The sequence below is a fragment of the Ochlerotatus camptorhynchus genome, unplaced genomic scaffold (genome assembly GCF_037179485.1).
Source record: "Ochlerotatus camptorhynchus isolate MF236.1 unplaced genomic scaffold, CSIRO-AGI_Acam_v1.1 ptg000304l, whole genome shotgun sequence".
In the NCBI taxonomy this organism is placed as follows: domain Eukaryota; kingdom Metazoa; phylum Arthropoda; class Insecta; order Diptera; family Culicidae; genus Ochlerotatus; species Ochlerotatus camptorhynchus.
The window spans coordinates 2212802-2235746 of NW_027040792.1; the positions used below are offsets into that span (position 1 = coordinate 2212802).

The window sequence follows — 22945 nt, forward strand, 5'->3', positions numbered from 1 at the left end:
TTAACCGAACTTTTAAGTTCACATTCGATGTTTAAGCTTCTAACAGAATGCTGTTTCACTTTTAAAGAGAACTTGAAAGTTCACAAATGGTTCGTTTAACCGTTGGAGGGAATGCTATTCAGTCTAAAAAGAAAACTTGAATGAAATCAACGCACCAAAATAGAAAACAAATATATCTTTTATTTTGCTTCTTACCACGTTCTCTTCTAATTTATTATGAGCTGCTGTGTCGTCGGAAGATAAATGTTTGAAATATTTAATTTAAATTACATGTTTTTAAATTACTTACCGTAAGTCTCGAACTCGAGTCCTTCTCTTTGAAATCGAGATACATACCATTGCTCTATGTGAACTAAGTGGAAAATCATATTATTTTACTCGATGTGCTGATTTCATTCATAAAAATGGTTTTCAGAGTAGCCAAATCTACTTTCAAGTTCCGTAAGAACTATTTTTGAACTTTAAAGTATCTAATTAGTTCATGTAGAACCCTATCTGAACTTGAAAGTTGCTAAAAAGATCATACAGAACTTATTGTGAACTTGCACCGTTTGTCATTTGACAGCTTGTTTTGTTTTCCGCAGAAGTTTTCAGTAACCTCGAAAAGTGCAAAACAATTTTACTTAATTGTACTAAATTAATCTGTTTTGAGACTTCTTTTATTCAGAAAATCATCAAGGTATAGTCGTGGAATGCAAACCTCAATGAAATTTAATAAAATAATATATTTTTTACTTACAGAAATGCCATTCGCCGTAGTGGAAACATTGAACGCTCGAGGCTGTAAGGAGCTTTCGGTCGTTCCAGATCAATGGTTGCGGAAATCAAAAAGTGGACACATTTTGTTCTGGCCAAACGCAAACAGTGTCGCAGAACAAAATAAATTGATCCGTGACGAAAAAAGCTGCCCAAAAAAGTCATGGCTGAAGTTCGGATGTACGGTGAGACGAAATCCTATATCTTCTTTCACTGAAGGGAAGCGTTTGATGGAGGAATTGTCCGGAGAATCATCTTCCGACGTCAGTCAGCTAATCCAACGGAAGAGAAAACACCAAATTCGCGAAACCGATATCTTTCAGAAAATGTTTGTTCTGGAAAATCAACCCGTCTCCCTAGCAACACAAGCAACCACTCCACCGACCCCCGTCATCATCAAGGTAAGAGAAGGTGTTCGGAATGAAATCCTCCCTCAAGCAACAACACCAACCCCACCACCACCACCACCACCCGCTGCATTTGAGACAATCTCTGAAGAAAATGTCGAGACCATTCAGTATGTAACAACAGCAGCTCCTCCACCACCACCCACTGCGTCAATTACTGAAGACAATATCCAGACCGTTCAATATGTGACGTACGAAACTGTTCAAACACCGGATGCGTTGACGGAACCAGATAAACAGACGCAGAAATGTTTGAGTGAAATTGTTGAACTATTACATCAAATAAACAACCGGCTGGATCGGTTGGAGAAGCGGACAGCGGATATCACCACTCAACATGAATTTATCTTGGACGCCATCCGAAAATTCAGTACCCGCGTGACGAACATCGAGGACCCACCGTTATTTTGTTTTGATCCTATTGAACAAGAACAAGAGCTAGCTGATCTGGAGGCCAAGCTGGCGGACAACGATTTCAAATCGAAAATGGTAAACATGATTTACTTCAACCAATGCATTCATTATATTCGATTTTTATCATTTTAGGTCAAATGGTTGCGATTGAACGTTAGCGGTGATTGTGCTGATAATCGCATGCTAGGTGTTCTCGATATGCTGTTCAGCAAACAGTTTCAAACTAAATGCACCTGGACTGGAGCAAGTCGGAAGGGACCAAAAAGTTGGAAGGGTTGTATACTAGATACGACCGCAGGGTTGGCGTTGGATAACGTCTGTTATGTGTTGTACTTAATTGTGTATATTATATTTTAGGAATATTCCTTAATAACTCTTTTGCGAAAGTTTGGTGGCCCTGAAAAGGGCCGTTTTGTTGGGCTGATGTTGTTGACAATGATGGAACGGGCGACCTTGTTGGACGCTTATATAGTAAAACAGAAAATATCAGAGGTGTCAGATACTCGCATCTGATGTCTCGGTTGGAGAAAGTATAAGAATATAAAAAAAATCAATCGATTTTCACCATCTATAGACAATGGTTTACTTTTAACAATTTTTCAATAGTTTACAGAATGAAATCAATAGTTTTGAAACATTCATCAAATTGCTAGAAATATTTCCAATCGATTGATGCCATTATCTCGTAAATCTATCGAGAGACGGTTGAGTTATTATCGTTCAAAATCTTTTAATTTTTCGTAACGCATCCAAAATGACTGTTTTCAATTTTGTACCCCCATATGTTGCCGAAAGACGTTATCCAACGTCAAAATAGCTATAATGCCGAACCGCAATATTCTGCAACTATTTCAACAGATTGGAACCGATGAAGCAGAAGTAGTCACCCATCAGAAGCTGGCAAGTTTTTTTCATGAGAAAACTCAAAAACTCTCTTAAACGCTTGATCGCTACTGGCATGCGTCGAGGAACCAGACATGTAAGAAGAAGAAAACAACAACGAGAGACTGATGAACAAGAAGTTGAATTTGAAAGTGATGCTGGGTCGATCTTTATTCCATCAATTGTATTGAACGGACAGGATGATGAACGTAGTCATTCGCATATTTGCAACACTAGCAATTCGCACATTCGCAGTGAATCTGATTCGGACGTTGATTCATCGGACGCGTAGAGTACCATGCTGATACTCCATTCGATTCGACATTTTGAATGATTCGATGGTGAAAAGGATTTTAATTGTTTTTTTTTTTTAATTTTTAATTCCCAGCTCATAATTTGCATTTTACAAGTTATTTGATTTAATTAATGTATGTATCAAAGGAATAAATACATGGCTACCATCGTACTCAACTGCAACCAGTTTACTTTTAATATCACTGCAGCTAAACTTCAAATCGACACAAGATAAGCTTTTTTCATTACCAAGATATATGTTCAAAACAGATGAAGGAAATGGATAGGTGAAAAAATCTTTCTTTGATACTAAGACTTTTCCGTTGATTTGCAGCTGAGGTGTTTCCAAAACATGATCGAAGCACACTATTTGGTTTGTGTGGGTAAGAAACCAAGCATTCTTGTGGGAATTGTTCAAGAAACAGTCCTCATTTATATCAATAACTTTTTTGTTTCCACAGGTTCTAATACAAGGATAATTTCGCTGTTGTGTTTCACGTGATTTCCGGGTGGTATAATAGTCCTTAGAATTAATTTCGGACAACCTGTTGACGGCTTGTTCAAGGCTCTTCCATCCACTTCGAAGAAGGTGTTTCATTCGCTGCAGAGCATTTTCAAACGGATATGCAGAAAACGAAGATAACGGTCCAAATCGCTCAACTTCATCCACAATATGCTGGAGATTATGCACATTGCTGGTCAAAAATTGCTCTCCATAAAGTTCCATGTACTTAGTGACAAATGTTTCCAACATTTTCCTAGCAACGTGCCAGTTTGCTTTATAGTAATTTGAGGACAACATTGTAATCGAGCAGAACAAAAGCAGGAAGTGGTGATAATTGTCGGTTGGAAGAAACTCTTTAAGTACTACTATACTGGCATAATGTAAGAAGCTGCTGAACTCGGACCCCTTCCAAAAGGACAAACAGTCCATCCCGCGTAACTTACGGTGAATTTCGGAGGGCAACTGTATACCACCTAACATCTGCGATATTTTTTCAGTTTGTTGCGATGATAATTTCGTTTCATAACCCAAAGTTCCATCTCTCCATCCAAGAAGCAACCGTTTCATGACCCCTAGATCAATCAAGTGCAATCGATCTCCTACGATAATGTCTTCAATCAGATTTAAGCTAGGTACTTTTATCAAAGGTGTAGTAGCCTTTTGATGATGATTGTATGCATTTTGCCTAAACTTTTGATCTGTTCGTTTTGCACTATTGATCGACGTGAAGACAACCGTTCGAGATTCATGTGAGTACTCGCCTTCACCCACGCATTTCAGACAACCATTCTTCGAGTTAAAACTAGCAACACCTAAAAAAAAAGTTTGATCATTAATTTTAATAAATCAACACCAAACTAAACTAACCATTTAGAAACGCACGTGCGGGTGAGTCACAAATAAAACATCTTAATTTAACATTAATTTTGTAGTTGTTGATTAATATTCCACGATTAAGCACATCGATCAACTCATCGACCAATTGCTTCAAGAAACCATCAAGACTAGTCGGCTTGGTTTTTCCATAAAATATAGCAATCGTCATCGGTGAAATTTCAGGCATTGTGGTGTTAAGCACTACACAAACCGTCTAACTTTGATGACGCGACGACCAATTCGGACATAAAAAAAACTCCGATAAAAGTTTAGCAGTTCGGCTTAAAGTTGCAGCAAAGTTCTGCGGTGGTTGGGATTCCCCTGTTTGCGGATTGCCGGTTTCTATGTATGATTTTTGAATTTCAAAGTATGACTCATGCTCATGCTGGAAAGACCGGTTTAAACAAAGGTGAATACATAAAGATGGTGTCCGAAGAAGTCCACTGACGATCGGTTGAAACAAAATTGGTTTCCAAACATAATATATATATAAATATAAGTTAAAACATTGAAGTACGAATTCGGATTTAAAAAAAAAACTAAGTACTACTGCTCACGATGGAGGCTAAAACTATAATGGATTTATTGAGTTTTTCGTTACATCGAAGAGCCCTGGCTTTGTCCCTAAAATGCTACTGTGTTACCTGACGTCACTGCTGCTGGTCTGGAATAATGCTGACTGCGTTGTCCCGGTGCAAGCGTGTGGTGTTTCTTCGATGTCGGCTATGGTCGGTGAAGTGGTTGCGTGTTTAACTGGTCCCTCCGCAAGTATTGGTCGTCCTATTTCCTGTTTTTGTGTACCTCGAATATTTGATGATGCCGATGGTCAATAGTACAATCATGAGAGAGATGACGGTGCTGAATGCTATGGATCCGATTTGATATTTGAAGTCCATTCTATCCAAATGTTGTCTGTTTTTTTAAACGTAGTTCATGCAGTTCTGAAAGGTTAACGTGCCTTTCAATGTGCAACGTTTCAATTTTCGAGAGTTGCAACGGTAACCTTAGTTCATAATTCTCGAAAAGTTCGCTTTTTTATGTACAACGAACAATTGTGAAACGTAACTAGGTGAATTCCTATCAGCTTTATGGGTTTGATGCCGCAGGTGCTATTGATGATGACGTCTTGGTGAACGGTTTCCACCAAAAGTGTACCTGGGGCTATCGTTTTTGTATTTGCTGAAGGTGGCTTTTCTGATACAGGACATTGCCCGTGTTGTCCTCTCAAGAGTGGAGCTTCGCATGGATTGTTGCTGATATCTACTAACTGCTTTCTCTCACAGATCGTAACATGGTTGGCTTCTCGACATTGGGATGTGATGGCTAGTATCTGCTCTGGGTTGATGAAGACTGTGTTATGTGTTATCTTTACTGAATGGTTGTGAAATGATAACGGTTCGATGACAAACAAACAGACGTAACTCTTCATTGTGTATCTTCGTTCACGCATTTAACGGTTGATTTGAATATTATCAGTTCAGCGAACTACTCGCCACAGCGCTGGCATCGGATCACTTTGCCGTTTCTGTACATTCTACAGAACTTTTATGCAATATTGTTTGCGAGTTAGCGAGCAAGCTTGTTTTCCGCGAGAAGCCCGAGAGATGTCGTTACTGAGGTCTTATGTTTTGAGATACTATGTTTTCAAGATTTTTTTTTTCAAAAGGTTACGTCTGTTTGTCTGTGGTTCGATGATAATTTTCTCGTAAGATGTCGTTTGAAGTCGGGGGATGTTCACGCATATTGGGGTGATGAGCCCTGGTGTAGTGTGGTGGTCGTTAAATAACTGCTGGCGCATCACCCTCGTTTCAAACCGAGGGGGACGACTCTATCTACGATGCAGAAAAGACTGTGTTTTGCTGTTGGTAGCTGCACGCACGGTGAGTAGATATAAAGAAGATTGATGACGATTCTGAAGATTTCATGCAGAAATATGATGCTCGATGCGAGTAGATACGACAAATAAAAGAAAATTTTTCGAAGATTGATTCGCTATTGTGAGATTTGTTGAGCATCTAAACTTGAGATTTAGATGTGTCGCCCCCCTCGTTCCAAACAACACTGAAACAAATCGACATGTACCGTTTATTGGATCCATCTGATAACATAGCAATGTCAGCAGATTTATTCATTCTATGTGATCATTGATAGATTCCATTGGATTATCACTTAAAAACTATGACTGTGATATGGAATGATTTCTATCATAATTTCACATACTTAGTACTTGATAATACTTTGCTTCGAACGTGGTTAGCGATAGGTAAAAAGTATATGAATATTGTCTGATATATTTCATGGTGAAAAACTGTTGATATGTCATGGGTGGGAACAGATATCTAGAAACTAATGGAAAATCATATAAATTTGCACTATGAGAAAACTCAGTAAAATATACCTGTTTTCATGAAGAATATTGCTCACTAAAAGATATATCTTATAAGATAGACATGTATATTTTATTGGAGTTGCTTTTAACGATTTTTGACGTTTGTTGATATGTCGCGTGTAAACAGACATGTAGAAACTATTGGATTGTCATTCAACTTTGCAGTACAGGAAAACATATATATCTCATTGGAATAGCTTCCTTTGATTTTTGAGGTATAAAGATTGTAAACAGATCTATCCCAATCATTAGATAGTCATGTAGATTTGCCTTTTAATAAATCCAACAGCAAACATTTGTTTTGGCATGGTTTTCTGGGATGAATATCGCTCCCATTAAAATACATCTTACATGATTGTTCTTTATAAATTATTGAAACAATTTTCAACGATGTTATCGTACACTCATTAAAATGATTAGTTGAACTAAATATAAACAATGAGACTGTATTGAATAATCTTTGTTTGTTATTGTTTCATAAGATAAGGGGTTCCGGAAAAGAATGTATTGAGATTGAAAAAAAATGATTCTACTGCAATATTTAATTAGCTAAGATTCTAATTGTAAATCTTCACACTTGAGTGTCATGAACGAGTTCCATGAACTCATATAATGTAGTCGCCCAACAAACAATTTTAGCTGCAGATTAGCTTATACAGCAAAAAATTGGCTTATACAGCTCATTTTTGCCTGCATAAGCTAGTCTGCAGCTAAAATTGTTTGTTGGGCGTTGTTTTATTGCACACAGGAGCATTAAGAAAGATTTGAATACACGACACCACCGAAACGGAGCATAAATTTGTCAGTGTTATTTTCCTTCACTCTAGCAAAACGAGCATAACGTTGCACTACATTCCATGTCGGGAGAGCTGTTCTTACTTCATGCTAATTGAACGAGCTCAATCTTAAAGTCAGCCGTGGCCCAATGGAATCGAGCACAGACACCGAAAGCATCACACCTCAACAGTTCTGGATCGAATCCCAAATCAGCTACAATAAAAAAAAGACACAACTGTTAAAGCTCCCACTGCCTGATGTTTATTTTTCGATTTATTTTTAGAAATCGATTAAATATATGTGTCAAAAGAAGCAGTAAGTTTCATGTGATTTTCACATAAACTTTACTTCGATTGATTTATGACACATATATTATATTGTGGTGAAAAGTAAAGCTTATGCTTATGGGTTTCAAATCCATTTCAGTTAATTATTATAATTTGACCGATTTTCATTTATCATATGACGATCATATAAATGTTACCAAATTATGAGCATTGTAAATGTATCGGATATTCATATAGAATTTACCTGACACATTTTCAATCATATCATTTTCAATGGATTATCTTATAGCGCAAATTTATGAGACTTCCACATAACAGGAATATGTCAAATTGGTTCAGTGAACATACCTACAGCTCGCCAGCCTCAGCCGTGTTGAACACCCTAATAGCATAGAGGTAACTCTAAGACCACTGGGTCCCGAAGAAAATCATTATTATTTTTGGCTCACTCAGTACCAGAACAACGGTCCCAAGCAGTCCCAAGCTATTTCACTAACCCCTGCATGTTCTGCATGAATCCACACACACCTGATGTTATCTGTCAAACTTTCATAGCGAATCAAAACAAACATAGTGTAGTAATAGAATTTCAACTAGAATAGGGTACGTTTAGCGTTTGCTTAGGACCAATAGGCTACTAAAGTGGTGAGCCAATTTAAAATCGTTAGTTTCGTATTGATTGTTGCTAAAGGGTGATACGGTCAAAATTTGGTCAATATCAACTTGACGTATTTCTTTCAATTTTGCATTTAAAAAACCTGAACACCCCTCATTTTGAAGGTGTGTGTGTGTAGAATGTTGCTCCTATTTTGATTTTGGAATTCACTCTTCAGTTGTCAAAATGCCGTCCAAGCAAGAAGAGCAGCGCAGCAAAATTTTGCTCGCGCATCGCGAAAATCCGAGCTACTCGCACGCAAAGTTGGTAAAATCGCTAAAAGTTGCCAAATAAATCGTTACAAATGTAATTAAAGTGTTTGGGGAACGTTTGTCGACAGCCAGGAAGTCTGGATCGGGGGGAAATCGAAAACCGGAAGCCGCTGAGACGACAAAGAGAGTTGCCGGTAGTTTCAAGCGAAACCCTAACCTCTCTCTCCGAGATGCCGCAAATAAGCTGGGTGTATCGTCTACAACCGTGCATCGAGCCAAAAAACGAGCCGGACTATCGACTTACAAGAAGGTAGTGACTCCAAATCGCGATGATAAACAAAATACGACGGCCAAAGCGCGATCCCGGAGGCTGTACACGACGATGCTGACGAAGTTTGACTGCGTGGTAATGGACGACGAAACCTACGTCAAAGCCGACTACAAGCAGCTTCCGGGACAGGAGTTTTATACGGCAAAAGGAAGGGGAAAGGTAGCAGATGTTTTCAAGCACATGAAACTGTCAAAGTTCGCAAAGAAATATCTGGTTTGGCAAGCCATCTGTACCTGTGGCTTGAAAAGCAGCATTTTCATAGCTTCCGGGACTGTCAACCAAGAAATTTACGTGAAAGAGTGTTTGAATAAACGTCTGCTGCCTTTCCTGAAGAAACACGGTTGTTCCGTACTGTTTTGGCCGGATTTGGCATCTTGCCATTACGGTAAAAAGGCCATGGAGTGGTACGCCGCCAACAACGTGCAGGTGGTTCCCAAGGACAAGAACCCTCCCAACACGCCAGAGCTCCGCCCAATTGAGAAATACTGGGCTATTGTCAAGCGGAACCTAAAGAAGACCAAACAAACTGCTAAGGGCGAGCAGCAGTTCAAGGCAAACTGGCTTTCTGCGGCGAAGAAGGTGGACAAGGTGGCTGTACAAAATCTGATGGCAGGGGTCAAGCGTAAGGCCCGGCAATTCGGATTTGGAAAAGCGGAAGCCTAACTGAATATTTTTCCTGAATTTTATACTAATTGAACTTGAAAAAGAAATTTAATTTGATTTTTTAAATAAACGATTTCACCGATTTACACTTGACCAAATTTTGACCGTATCACCCTTTATATAGTAATTTGTGATTGTCTTCCTCCTGTGTCTTCCTCCAATAGACCAGAGCTGTACTGGCCACGTCCTTGCATCTGGTGAGGAAAGGGGAGGAATGTTAGTCCGACACTTACTTGAGAGAGAGATGCAGAGAACTCTACGACCCCTCATAAGTGTCACGGGAAGGATGAATTTTTGTTAGTAGGGAGGGTACGCCATAGGATACGCCCAGCCGGTGTTGCTGGCAATCGTTATATCAAGGATTTAATGAATAGAAGCTGTAAGTAGTTTATCTGTCCGTTGTTGCTGCCAATTACCTAAACATATTATTCAAAACAGTCTTCAGATTTTGGAATTAAGAAACATTATCAGCTCGATCCTGTTGCTTTATGCACAACATACACACAATTCCCCTCTGCGACCTAGCAAGAAGTACAGTCGACTTGTTTCGCGCTCCGGTATTTCGGAAGTTTTCTCGGTATTCGGTTGGTTTAAATTATCAGTTTTTTCTCGCTTAGTGATTACTGGCATAGTACCCGGCTAAACATTTATCTGAAAGTGAGTTTTTCTGAGAAGAAAGTGTGGTTTTCGGCGTCATCGGAAAGAAAATTGTTCACTTGCAATTGGATATTTGCAAACCAATTTGCGCTTCATCGGTGCGTGATCACGCATACCTGCACACAGATCATCGTCATCGAGCATCTGCCTCCGCATTTATACCGGTCATCCATCATCGTGTGTCCAGCTGAGTGCCGAGCCTCATACAAGCACACCACCAGTGATGCCACATTTTTTCGATTTTCAATCTGTATTTTTATAGCAAAAAATCTTTTTAATCTTTATCTGACTGACATAAATCTGTAAACAAATCTGTAAAATTTCTTTATTATGATCTTAGTGGAGCTTTACGGAAATCTCCATTGAGTTAATTCATAGTTCTGAAGGTTTGTGTTCAAAGTTAAGAATCTCGAAAAATTACTAATGTTTGCTTTCTAAAGAATTTGACTATTTGAAAAATCTCGAAATTCTACAATATTTTTTTTAAGTGATTTGTATTTTTTCTATAGATTGAAAATACAAAAGATTAAGTTCCAGTTGTGAGAGGCGAATCTGTTTCCGACTAAAGATTTTCATAATGAAGTAACTATCACAATTTTCTTGAATTTTATTTTTTGTATGTCTGTAATTATGAAAACCTTTATCTGGACATTGTTTTTTTTTTTTAACTCCGTAATTTTTCAATAAGTTTTAACACAAAACTTTTTTTGAAAGTTTAGTCGAATTGTATGCAATATTCCAAAGGGTGTTCAACTCTGCAAACCATAATTCGTGATGAGTTATTAGTTGTGTCAAAAGCTGAGCCAAGCGCTCTGCCGAACGTACCTAACAAGGACAACTAAAGTATGCTTATCAAGGTGTTTGGCAACCCTGAAAGTTATGACTTTTGTAATTTTGTTTACATTCTCAATTTCTCTGATGGATCATGGTAGACATTCAACTCAGGCGCCTTAGATCTGTTTAGAACTCGAGAATATTCCGCCCAATCCAGTCCACACCAATTAAGACTAATGACTCACAAGAATATCCGAGAAAAAACGCAGGAGAAAATGTGAACATTTCCGTCCCGAAGATACTCGGCAAGATCGGGAGCCAAATCTGGCCGCCCCCTATGATAAGCTTGTTTTCATCCCTATTGTTCATTATGCATAACAAAATAGTTGATGTACCTCAACTCTCGCAGAAGATCCTGCTCTGATCCTTCGTTGTACGCTTCGAGATTGGATACACACGACAGTATCAAATGTTATGTTCAAAAATAAAAAGTATGTTCTGGAATAAAGCCTCCAGTGGAACAGCATGTGAGCTAGAATGTGAGCAGCGTTGGAAAAATTTCACGATATTTCACGATGTTTATTAAGGAAAAAGTTCGTGAGTCCTAGTGCGTTTAGGTGAACTTTTGCAATAGTGAATATGAAGATTCATCAAACTATAGATGCTCGATGCTCGTCGTTCCACAATTAAATCCGATCTACGCAGGATGCACGGATGGTATTCTTCTTTTCATACGAATAACAGCATAGTGTAGATGTTCTGCCATCCCCGTTGTATAGTTGAGATCCATTTGCTTTATATTAATAAAATTGTTGGTGTGGCCATCGAACATTTTTCACAATGATTTCATCCGTCTTGACTGCCGTATAGACAAGACGCTCCGGCCATAGTGTACATAGATGAACTCGTGTGTGTTTTTTGCTGTGATTCGTAGTTTTGCTAGGTTTGAAGAGATTCACGATTCAGACAATACTTACAGAATTTTTCGAATGATCCCCAACACCGGTGGGTATCTGTTTGTCGTTTTAAGAGATAAACTAGCCTATGGCTAAAAATCTCTTTAATAAAGAAAAAAAAATGTTTGTCGTTTACAACTTCTTGATTGAATCCATGTATCACCAGTTTTATGTATGACATTCTCTCACTAGTTTCGTTTGTGAGTAAACAAAGTATTGACCCGAGTAGTAAACCTTAGAAACGGTTGGCAAAATTTCAACACTCAACAGTGATGCCATTTTTTATTATATTGTTTGTGTCCAACTTGTCAAAGAGTGCCCTTATGTGCCGAACAATGTGTCATGCTGTGTTTCAGCACAGCGTGCAGAGTTGATAGCCCCTTGCAATATCCTTCATTTCTGAAATTTTGTTAATCAAATATCAATATACCCAGTTGACTTTTCGACAAATAAAAAGGGAAACTACTATTTCTTCCAACGAGAAATCAGAGCATCTGAACATCAGAAGTCCATTCAAAAGATTCCAAGTCCATTCGAAGCTAAAACAATAATAATTAATTAAGTGAAAAAGACGATTTGGGTTTGATGCTCAGATTGAATGCAAGCTGTTCATAAGAAAGAAAAGATTATTATTCGCAATTAAAATATATAAAAAATAGCATAACAGATTTTCCCCTTATTTGAAAAATCTGAAAAATCTGTATATTTTTCAAAAATCTGTAATCTGTATATACAGATATCTGTATCAAAATATTGACAAAAATCTGTATGATTACAGATAAATCTTTATATGTGGCATCACTGCACACCACTACAAAGATCGCCCGCACACGCGCATCGAAGGTCGCTCCGCTGCTTCTGTGTAATCACTCGGTGGTAGTAGTATAGCAGATAAGTTTTTTTCATGTTTCTTTCTCTCGCCCATCAGTTAAATTTAATTTTGTGTTTCTGTGTTCGTAGTTTTTTTTGACGTAGGACTACGTCTTTGATTTCTATATGGGGGTACACTTTGTGAAAACCGAAAATGGAACATGTAACAAATTAAGAAAGATTTTGAACGTTAATAACTGCCCCTGGTCCAATTTCAATAACTTTATCACCAATCGATCTAAAATATGGCTACGCATCGATAACAATGCTTCCGAATGTTGATTTTCAACAAGAAACTATTGAAAAACAGGTAAATGTCCAGCATTGTCCGAAACCGTCGAATTAACTAACAAATCCACCAACTACCTACATGCATATGCTGCTTCCCCAGCACAGTCATCAGAGAGTAATAAGTAGACGAAACAAGTCGAAGTGGCATTCGCCTCCGATCCTCGAGTGCGTGCGAATAGGGAGGATGGAATTGCGTAATATTTTGCACACTCATCGCCATATTCCGAACCAAACGCAAATTCTTCGAGATAACTACCATCCGTCGTCTGGCTAGCCGTGGCGGTGTCTGACGTATCTCCGGTCTGATTTACGAGGTGTGCTGAAGGTGTTCCTGAAAAATGAGTTCCGTGATGCTGTCACCTACACTAAACACGCCAAGCGTAAGCGGTCATGAATGTCATCTACGTTTTGAAGTAACAGAGACGCACTCTGATTGGTTTCGGAGGTTAAATCATCACCAACTTTGGCAACAAAACGGCTCTTTTCAGGGCCACCAAGCTTATTACAGTAAAGAGTAGGAATAGAATTCATCTGCCTGTTTGTCCATATTCAGAGCCAACGATCACACAAAATGCTCATGTAATCAAACTGAAAGCAGGGGTACAAATTATTTTGTTCAACCTTGATCAACTTTGAACCGCCACGGTAGGAAATTTTCGTTGGAAGAAGCAACAATCTAGCATCTAATTCGAAGAAGACGGCAAGAAACATTTGTGAAGCCGAGTTATTTACGAAAGAGAGTGTCGATGAAGAGAATCGATCAATGTAGATAGGACCTATTGAAAAGTGACGTGAGATTTGTTTTCCGTTCTGAACTCAAATGCTACCGACGAAAAGGAGGCAACCAATCGACCCATCAACTCAACCGGGGACCAGCAGCTTTACTTCCCGAAGAGATGTTATGGCTTAGAACATGCCGGTGGCGCCGACTGAGATTGGACCCAGGCCTGCTGGGGTGAGAGGTAATCATGCTAACCACCGGCGCCAAAATCTTTCAAGGTGATATCACGGCGAATGAGAACGACCCAAATTTGAGTTTAGTTATCTCAGAAATAAGAAATAAAGTGCAGGAACTCAGCAATGAGAATTTGCCTCATGTTTTTCCTGGATTTTCCAGGGAAAAAATCCCGAATTTGAGAAAAGGAAAGATTGGGTTCACTCAGTCTATTGGTACTTCTCCGAGACTGAATAAAATGTTCGTCAATTTCCTCATTTTTCCGGCAGATTTTTTAGGTTTTCCACAGGAAACCATGAGACAAATTTTAGTCATCGCTGAGTTCCTGCACTTTTGGCGATTATGAGTCAACTAAACTCAAATTTGGGTCGTTCTCATTCGCCGTGTACGCAAAAAGGAAAGGAGCCAGTGTTGCTACTTGATAGAAAACTACTCATAATGGGAGGAGTCTTTGTAGCTTTTATACCACTTGGTTGCACATCATTCTGCTTTAACCTGAAAAGATATAAAACAGCGCTGCTGTATGGCATTAGCTCATCAATCATTATTCGCTGCCAGACTGTTGAGCAGTTCAGTCGATTTGAATTCTCTCTAGTTTCGTTCGTTCGTTCGCAAGTCGAATTAGCTCCGCGTTGTATAGTGACGCTCTCGCTGACCCAGCCATGGGTAAGAAATCGCGCGGTAACGCGAGTGCCGGCTTACCGGGAAAACAGACTCTCCCAGGAGACGGCGCGACCACCGAGCCAGCTCAGAAGAAGCAGAAGAAAACCCCATTGCCCGTCCCGACAGGCGTTGCGGACCCGCAGCCGGGGCCTCCCGGAACTAAACGACCCAGACCTGAAGACATCAGCGCCACCGCATCGGCAGCAAAAAAGCTGCTGAGCAACAATCCGTTCTCCGCCCTGCAGAACGGAGCCCAGCCGCAGTCGGACCCTGAGACGGTGCCTAAAAAAGTTAAGTTGCCACCCTTCTATGTGAAGGGCTTCCCTCCCGGGCTATGGGAGCAGCTGGATTTCTACATTAAGCAGGGCCTTCGCTGCACCATTCAACGGTGCACGGAAGGCTACAAACTGATGGTCTCGGCCGAAAATCACTACAACGCAGTCCAGGCCCTCTTGGACAGGATGAAGCTGGAGTACTTCTCCCACGACGTCGAGGCCACCAAGCCGCTGAAAGTGGTGCTGCGCGGGCTCCACGACATGGACACCACCACCTTAATGGACGAGATTAAGGCGAACGGCCTCAAGCCGGTCGAAATCCACAAGATGACCCGCAGCAAGGCCATCAAGTATCGTGACCAGCTCTACTTGGTCCATCTGCAGAAGAACTCCACAACCGTGAAGGATCTCCATACGACACGCACACTGTTCCACATCGTAGTGAAGTGGGAGCGGTATAAGCCAACCCACCGTGGCGTCACTCAGTGCTCGAACTGCCTATTGTTCGGGCACGGCACCAGGAACTGCCGCATGGCCAGCCGCTGCATCAAATGCGGCAAAAACCACAAGATCGACGACTGCGACAGCATCGAGGAAGCCGCTCCCACATGCGCCAACTGCGGTGCTGCCCACAAGGCCACGAGTAAGGCCTGTCCGAAGCGGGCCGAATACGCCGAGCTCCGGAAGAAGGCCTCGTCCAACAACCAGCCCGGTCGCAAGAAGGTCCCGGAAAACAACGCGCAGAACTTTCCTCCGTTATCACCGGTCCAACCACGGCCAATTCCAGTGTTGGCGCCGCTCCCGCTCAACCAACAGTTGGCTGCTGCCCAGTCGGCTGCCGCTGCAGTACCCAGTCAAGCCTCCGGGCCATCGACGGATCCCCCTGCTCCGGGATTGGCCGGTACAACCGGTGAAGCTACAGACGATTCTCCGCTGTCAACGGATGAGATCGTCACACTGTTGGCCCAGGCCATCATCATCAAGCGCACCTGCGCAACAAGAACACAACAGCTCCAAGCTATCATCTCCTTCGTCGCTAATTATGGACCGTGAACCCATAAAGATCGCCAACTGGAACGCTCGCTCCGTAGGGGCGAAAAACATTGAGCTTGCAGACTTCCTCCGCAAGCACGACATCGACGTGGGCCTCCTCACCGAGACCCACCTCAAGACCGGTGACAGCTTCTGGCTGCCCGACCACAGCATTGTCCGGCTTGATCGCACCAGCTCCAGGGGGGGCGGTGTCGCGGTCATCATCAAGAAAGGCATCAAGTACTGCACCCTACCCCACTACCGCACTTCCATCATCGAGGCCGTCGGCGTAGAGGTGGAAACATCGACCGGAAACATCCGGTTCATCGCCGCCTACTGTCCCCGGCAATGTACCGTTAGCAATGGTACAGCACAGCAGTTCAAGAACGACCTTGCCATCATAACCCGCACCAATGCCCGCTTCGTAATCGGAGGGGACCTGAACGCCCGGCACGAGGCCTGGCGGAACTACCAGCAGAACCAGAACGGCCGCCTGCTATTCGACCATTCCCAGCATGGTCTCTATTCCGTCTGGTTTCCGGACGAACCAACCTTCACATCACCGACGGGCAACCCATCGACGCTGGACCTGTTCTTGGCAAACACCAGATTAGCCAAGCCGGTTGCCGTCAACGACCTGAGTTCGGACCACCAACCGGTGCTGACCGAGCTGGGCTACAACGTGGCCCCTGCACCGTGCCAGCGGAAGGACTACCATCGAGTCAACTGGGTCCAGTTTCGACGCGTGGTCGACCGCCACATCGACGACAACCCACCGCTCGACACAGTGGAGGACATCGACCGGGCCCTGGAGGGTCTCCATCAAGCCATATCAGTGGCTGACGAAGAGTGCGTTCGACGAGTTCCTGTGAGGGGTAAGTTTCAAGCAATTGATTCCCACACCAAACTCTTGATTCGGCTCAGAAATGTTCGTAGACGCCAGTTTCAGCGGACTGGGGATCTGCAGCGTAAATACGAAATGGTCGATCTGAATCGGCAGATCGCTTCCAGAATGGTCTCAATCCGGAACGAGAGTTTCGGGCGGCTCGTTCAGAACCTGGACGACCGTTCCAGACCATTCTGGAAGGTTGCCAAGGTGCTGAAGTCTCACCCCAAGCCCATTCCACCACTTAGAGTCAATGACGAACGGCTTATCACCAACGAAGAGAAGGCCAATGCGATTGGGGAGCACATTGCCCAGTCGCATTTGCTTGGCTCTAAAATCCCAAGTCCACTCGAGAACCAGGTTGCGCAGTGCGTCCTGACGTTAGATGCCTCCCCTTGTGCCGTCCCTCCAGAAGAACGGATTACAGAGGAACAAATTTGCTCAGCGCTGAAATACAGTAAGAACATGAAGGCTCCCGGGTTTGACGGAATATTCAACCTAGCGTTGAAAAATCTCAGCCCGAGGGTGCACTCGCTGCTAGCTGCCACCTTCAACAGATGCTTGGAGCTGCACTACTTTCCAAGCATCTGGAAGGTGGCAAAAATCATCCCGATCCGCAAACCTGGGAAAGACCCTTCACTACCGTCAAGCTACAGACCGATTAGCCTGCTCTCAGCGCTGAGCAAGCTGTTCGAAAAATTGATCCTCAGCCGACTAAACAAGTTTGTGGAGGAACATGACATTCTTCTTCCGGAACAGTTCGGGTTCCGTAAGGGGCATTCCACCAATCATCAGCTAGTGCGGGTGATGAATAACATCCGGAGTAACAAAGCTGTATCCAAGTCCACAGCCATGGCCTTGTTAGACGTCGAAAAGGCGTTTGACAATGTCTGGCACGACGGACTTATATACAAGCTTTGTAACTCCAACTTTCCACCATACCTTGTGAAAATCACCCGTAACTATCTCCAGCAAAGGTCGTTCAGGGTGTCGTTGAATAGTTCCCTTTCGGGACAATTTCCGATCCCAGCAGGTGTTCCGCAAGGGAGTCTGCTGGGACCACTGCTTTACAGCATCTACACGTCGGACATCCCTCCTCTAGGAGACGGTTGCGTGTTCTTTCTGTTTGCAGATGACACCGCGATAGCCGTCAAAGGTAGGATGCCTCGTGAAATTACGAACAAGCTCCAACGATGCCTTGACACCTTTACTGATTATGCCACCACGTGGAAAATCAAAATCAACGCCTCGAAAACCCAAGCGATCATGTTCCTTCACAGACAATCATTAAAACTTAAACCGTCTCCCTCCTGTACCGTAATAATGGATGGTACAAGGGTCGAGTGGTCCACTGATGTTACTTATCTCGGGATGTTGTTCGATGAGAAGCTCCTGTTCCGCTCGCACATAGAGAAAACCCTAGTTAAGTGCTCCGCCTTGGTTAGGTGTTTGTATCCGCTCATTTGCCGCAGATCCCGCCTCTCAAGGCAAAACAAACTGGCTGTTTACAAACAGATCATAGCCCCCGCGATCTTCTATGCCGCCCCGGTGTGGGAATCGTGCGCTCAGACCCACAGGAACAAAATCCAGGTTGCACAGAATAGAGTGTTGAGGATGATCCTAGATCGTCCATTCGACACAAGAATAGCAGACCTCCATCAAGAGGCAGAAATTCCCAAAGTAGATTCCAAAATTGATGATATGACAACTAAATTTATTCAAAAATGCAATCTTTCTGAACATGCTTTAATAAGCAATTTGTACATAGTAGGTTAAGTGTATATAGTAGAGTAGGTTAGTTTTAAGCTGTAAATAGTAGTATTAAGTAGTTTCTCTTCAAATTCTAAAAACAAAACAAACCAATCCCACCAAGGTGGTCGACCGTGTACTAAGTCTAGGACTAATTCTGTAAAACAAATTTTGAATTTTGCCCATACCTAAAGATGAAGAAAGCAATTAAATCACTTAGTAAAAAATTTATATGGTAATCGTCCAAGTTAAACTAAAATAAAGATCATTTAAACTAAACTAAATGGCATTAGCTCATTTTCGCTTCGGACGGCGTGGTGAATAGCAACAGCAGCAGTAGGAAGTAGAAACTTACCTAACAAGCAACAATTGATTGGTCGCGGTAAAGGAGGAAAAGGTCTGGTAAAGGAGGCGCCAAGCGTCATAGCAATAGCGAGATAACCGCCATCGCCGTGGTGGTGTCAAACGTATCTCCGGTCTGATCTACGAGGTGTGCTGAAGGTGTTCCTGGAAAATGAGGTCCATGATGCTGTCACCTACACTAAACACGCCAAGCCATGGATGTCCTCCTCAATAAAACGGCCCTTTTCAGGGCCATCAAGCTTACATCAGTAAAGAGTTGGAATAGAATTTGTCTGCGCTTGTTTGTCCATATTCAGAACCAACGACCACACAAAATGCTCTCCAGAGTTGTAATCTTGTAACCAAACTTGGAAGCAGGGGTGCAAGTGGTTTTGATAATCATCTATCTCTTTGAAAAAGATTACTACAAATTTGGTACGCCTACAATTCAAAAACGGAAAGAGTTGAGATAATAGATAATTGATCAATTAAAAGAACTAAATGCTCTTCACATTTATTCCGTCCACTAGCGGTTCTACGTCAAGCTTCCGTTCGTGCCCCTAGACACAGACCCTTCTACTTTTTTCTGTTTATTGTGTCTGTGTGGTTTCAAGCATCGTTTCAGTGGTAGAGCGTTTACCGCTCCCACTAGTACGGCAAAATGGACGTCTCGTCAGAAGACGATATGGACATTTTGTCGGAAGATGACACCAGTTTGCCACTCGATGGCAAGAAAAGACGAAAACGTCCTGTCATTCATGGTTCGTCTCAGAAAAGCCCCCGATCGCGAGCCTATCCAGATGACTCGCCTGGGCCATGGGTTGTCTACTTTCAGCCCAAAAACAAACCTTTGAACTTGATGCAAATTTCCACTGATCTGACGAAGCGATACTCGGCCGTGACCGAAATCACGAAGGTTAGGCATAATAAACTTCGTGTTGTCGTTTCTAACCTGAAACAGGCTAACGAGATTGCTGCCTCCCAGCTCTTTACGATTGAGTACAGGGTTTACATTCCAGCTCGTGATGTGGAGATCGAAGGTGTGGTCACCGAAGCGAGTCTGACCCCCGAGATCTTGGAGAAGCAGGCGGTTGGCCGTTTCAAGAACCCCTTGCTCCCCCCGGTGAAGATACTGGATGCCCAAAAACTGGGCTCAGTATCTGTCAGCGAGGGTAAAAAGAGTTTTACCCCCACAGACTCGTTTCGTGTGACCTTTTCTGGTTCAGCCCTTCCTCAGTACATCGAGTTGGGAAAACTTCGGCTACCTGTGCGCTTGTTTGTTCCTCGGGTCATGATCTGCCAAAACTGCAAACCGTTGGGACATACGGCCTCTCACTGTGGCAGCAAGGCACGCTGTTCCAAATGCGGGGAGAAGCACGAGGATGGCGCCTGCACAGTCACGGCACCAAAATGCGTGTACTGAAAAGGATGTCCTCCTCATGGTCTCTCGTCGTGTCCGGTGTACAAACAACGCGGGGAAAACTAGAGCGCTCTCTTAAAGAACGTTCCAGGTGGTCTTTTACAGAAATGCTTAAGGCAGCCAAGCCATCGACCAACGAAACAAATCCCTTCGCTCTTTTGTCAGATGACGAGTCTGGCTCTGACTTGGCTGAGGAGGGAGTTTCTTTCAGTTTTCCGGAAGGTTCTGTCCGGAAACGAAAACGCATCCGTTCGCGGAAAGTTGCAGATCAAGAACCCCAAATCAGCTTGCCCAAATCAAGGAGTGGTGGAAAAAAAGAAACTTCTACTCCTCCTGGATTTCACAGAACTGATTATACCCAGGATTTTCCACCTCTTCCGGGGACATCGAAAACCCCCGATGCCCCAATTTTCAGAACACAAGCCCCTTTGATCACTGTTCTACAGTGGAATTGTCGAAGTCTTATTCCTAAGATAGAATCGTTTAAGTTTTTGGTTCACAATAATGATTGTGATGCATTTGCTCTGTTTGGGGAAAATTCAAAAATTCGCTCCAATACATTATCGATGCAAATATACACCATTGATAACACAAACGAAGTGACAGACGACTAACTGGCGAAGAAATCCATTAAAATAATGTGGTTCACTGTAATAGAATTTTCTTGGAAGCTCGTGCCATCATCCACCAGATGGGTTAGTTTTTTTGTTTTGATTTGAACAAAGTTGATTTTGTGTACAATGATTCTTTGACAGTGTGCAAAGAGTGTATCATTTTGTCATTTTTTTTTTATGCATTTCAGTTTTGAGTAGAGTGAAAGAGATAAAACCAAAACATTCTAATACATTTGGTGAAAATGCTAGTACAATCCAATAGTAGTGTTGCCATGTGGTACAATCTAGTAGTAGTGGTTTTCCCATGTGGTACACTGAAAAATTTAAATAGCAGGTTAGTCACCAAAGTTTTCGAGCCGCTCGGTCTGTCACTTCGTTTGTGGTAGTGCAATACTTGATTGACACGTATTTAGTAAGTTTTGAAATAATCGTCTTGAATTAGATGGATATTTTCTATTGAGGACAGAGGAACGAAAAGGTAAATAAACTTAGCTGAGCGTACACACTAAGATTTTGGTTCCATTTTCAGTAAATTTTACCGAAATCAGAACAGCTGAACGTTCGGTAAAACTTTGACCTTCATTTTAAAGGCTATTGAATTTGAAAATAATATCAAAACATTTTCAACCTTGTTTAAATGATCAAATCTTGTCATTTTAGTGGAGATTTAGTTTCAAAGTAGCTGAAAAGCAATTGAATTGAATTGCATAAATTTTACCGAAAAGTTCAGCTGTTCAGATTTCGGTAAAAATTACCGAAGTCTTTGATAATTTCTAAGTGTGTAGCTACGCTTTCATTTATGTGAACGAAAACAGAATATTCTATTGCTGTGTGTAACATTTCATTTCTCCATATGGGACTTAAGGATTTAGTCACACAGAAATCTTCATAATTTTTTGTAAATAAAAGGTCTAAATTTTGTTGATTTTTCACATGGTTAATTTGATTAAGTCCTAAATTTGCAATTTTTTCAAAAATGAAATGAAGTGTTTCATTTTCCCCAACGACTGGAAGTAAGATGATTTCATTGTCCATATCAGAAATAAATTCAAAATTGCGTTGGTTAAAGTCCCTTTATATACATACGTACTTTTACTTCAGGGAGTAAACTAGACAAAATTTCTTCCGCTTTTCCAAAAAAAAAAACTTATCGTACGTGTCCTTATGAGCATTGTTCGCAGGAAAGTATACCGAAGCAAAAAAATGTGTTTCATCTGCTACTTGCGCTTTTACCCATACATGTTTGAATTCTTTAAATTTAGTAGCCATAATGAATTCTGAATTCAATTGGGTCGAAATCGCTATTTATACCATTATATATATTCAGACCATTGAAAAAACCGGTCGTCTCTCACTTCTCACACTATCATCCCAACTTGTTTCATTAGCCATTATTACGGAGTAAGTAGAACTTATTATATTTTTGTTAATTTCATTCATTTTGCCGGCGCTTCTCACGCGGTTAACATTTTGGCAATATACCAAAATTTCTGTAGTGGTCTGATATTGATACCGAGCACATAATCCTACATCAAATCTACGGTCGGATCATGGATACATCCTTTTACTTTTTGGGACACCCTAGTTGACAACCAAATTAAATTCCGAAATTAAATAATTTATGATTAATTCCGAAAAAATAAGAGCAACATATTTAAAGGATTTTAGCATAGGCCATGTAAAATCTCCGTTAACTTCGTAAAAATGCAGTGAACTTTGTGGAAATGCAGATCATTTTTAGAACGTCAACTTTGAAGAAATTGCAAATGCTTAAGGGAAACCGTAGAAGATAAATTAGTATAAATTAGGAGAGCTTCAAAATTCTCTCAGCTCTTGAGTTTCCGTTCCCATTGTACCCTCGCCAAGAGCTTTTTCACAACCTCAACCTTCTAATTGGATTTCAAGAAACGCACCCCCTTTTTCGTCGTCTACTAGATCGAGAACGTAAACAACCTGTAGATTCATTATTTGGCTAATATGCTGCACGCTAAAAACGAGTTTCCTTCTATATTA

At 41.6% G+C, this 22945-nt stretch overlaps 1 pseudogene; it reads left to right on the top strand.

Moving 5' to 3' along the window:
* Window positions 1–743: 743 nt before the first annotated feature.
* Window positions 744–2751, top strand: LOC135707128 (uncharacterized; annotated as a pseudogene).
* The last annotated feature ends 20194 nt before the right edge of the window (window positions 2752–22945 follow it).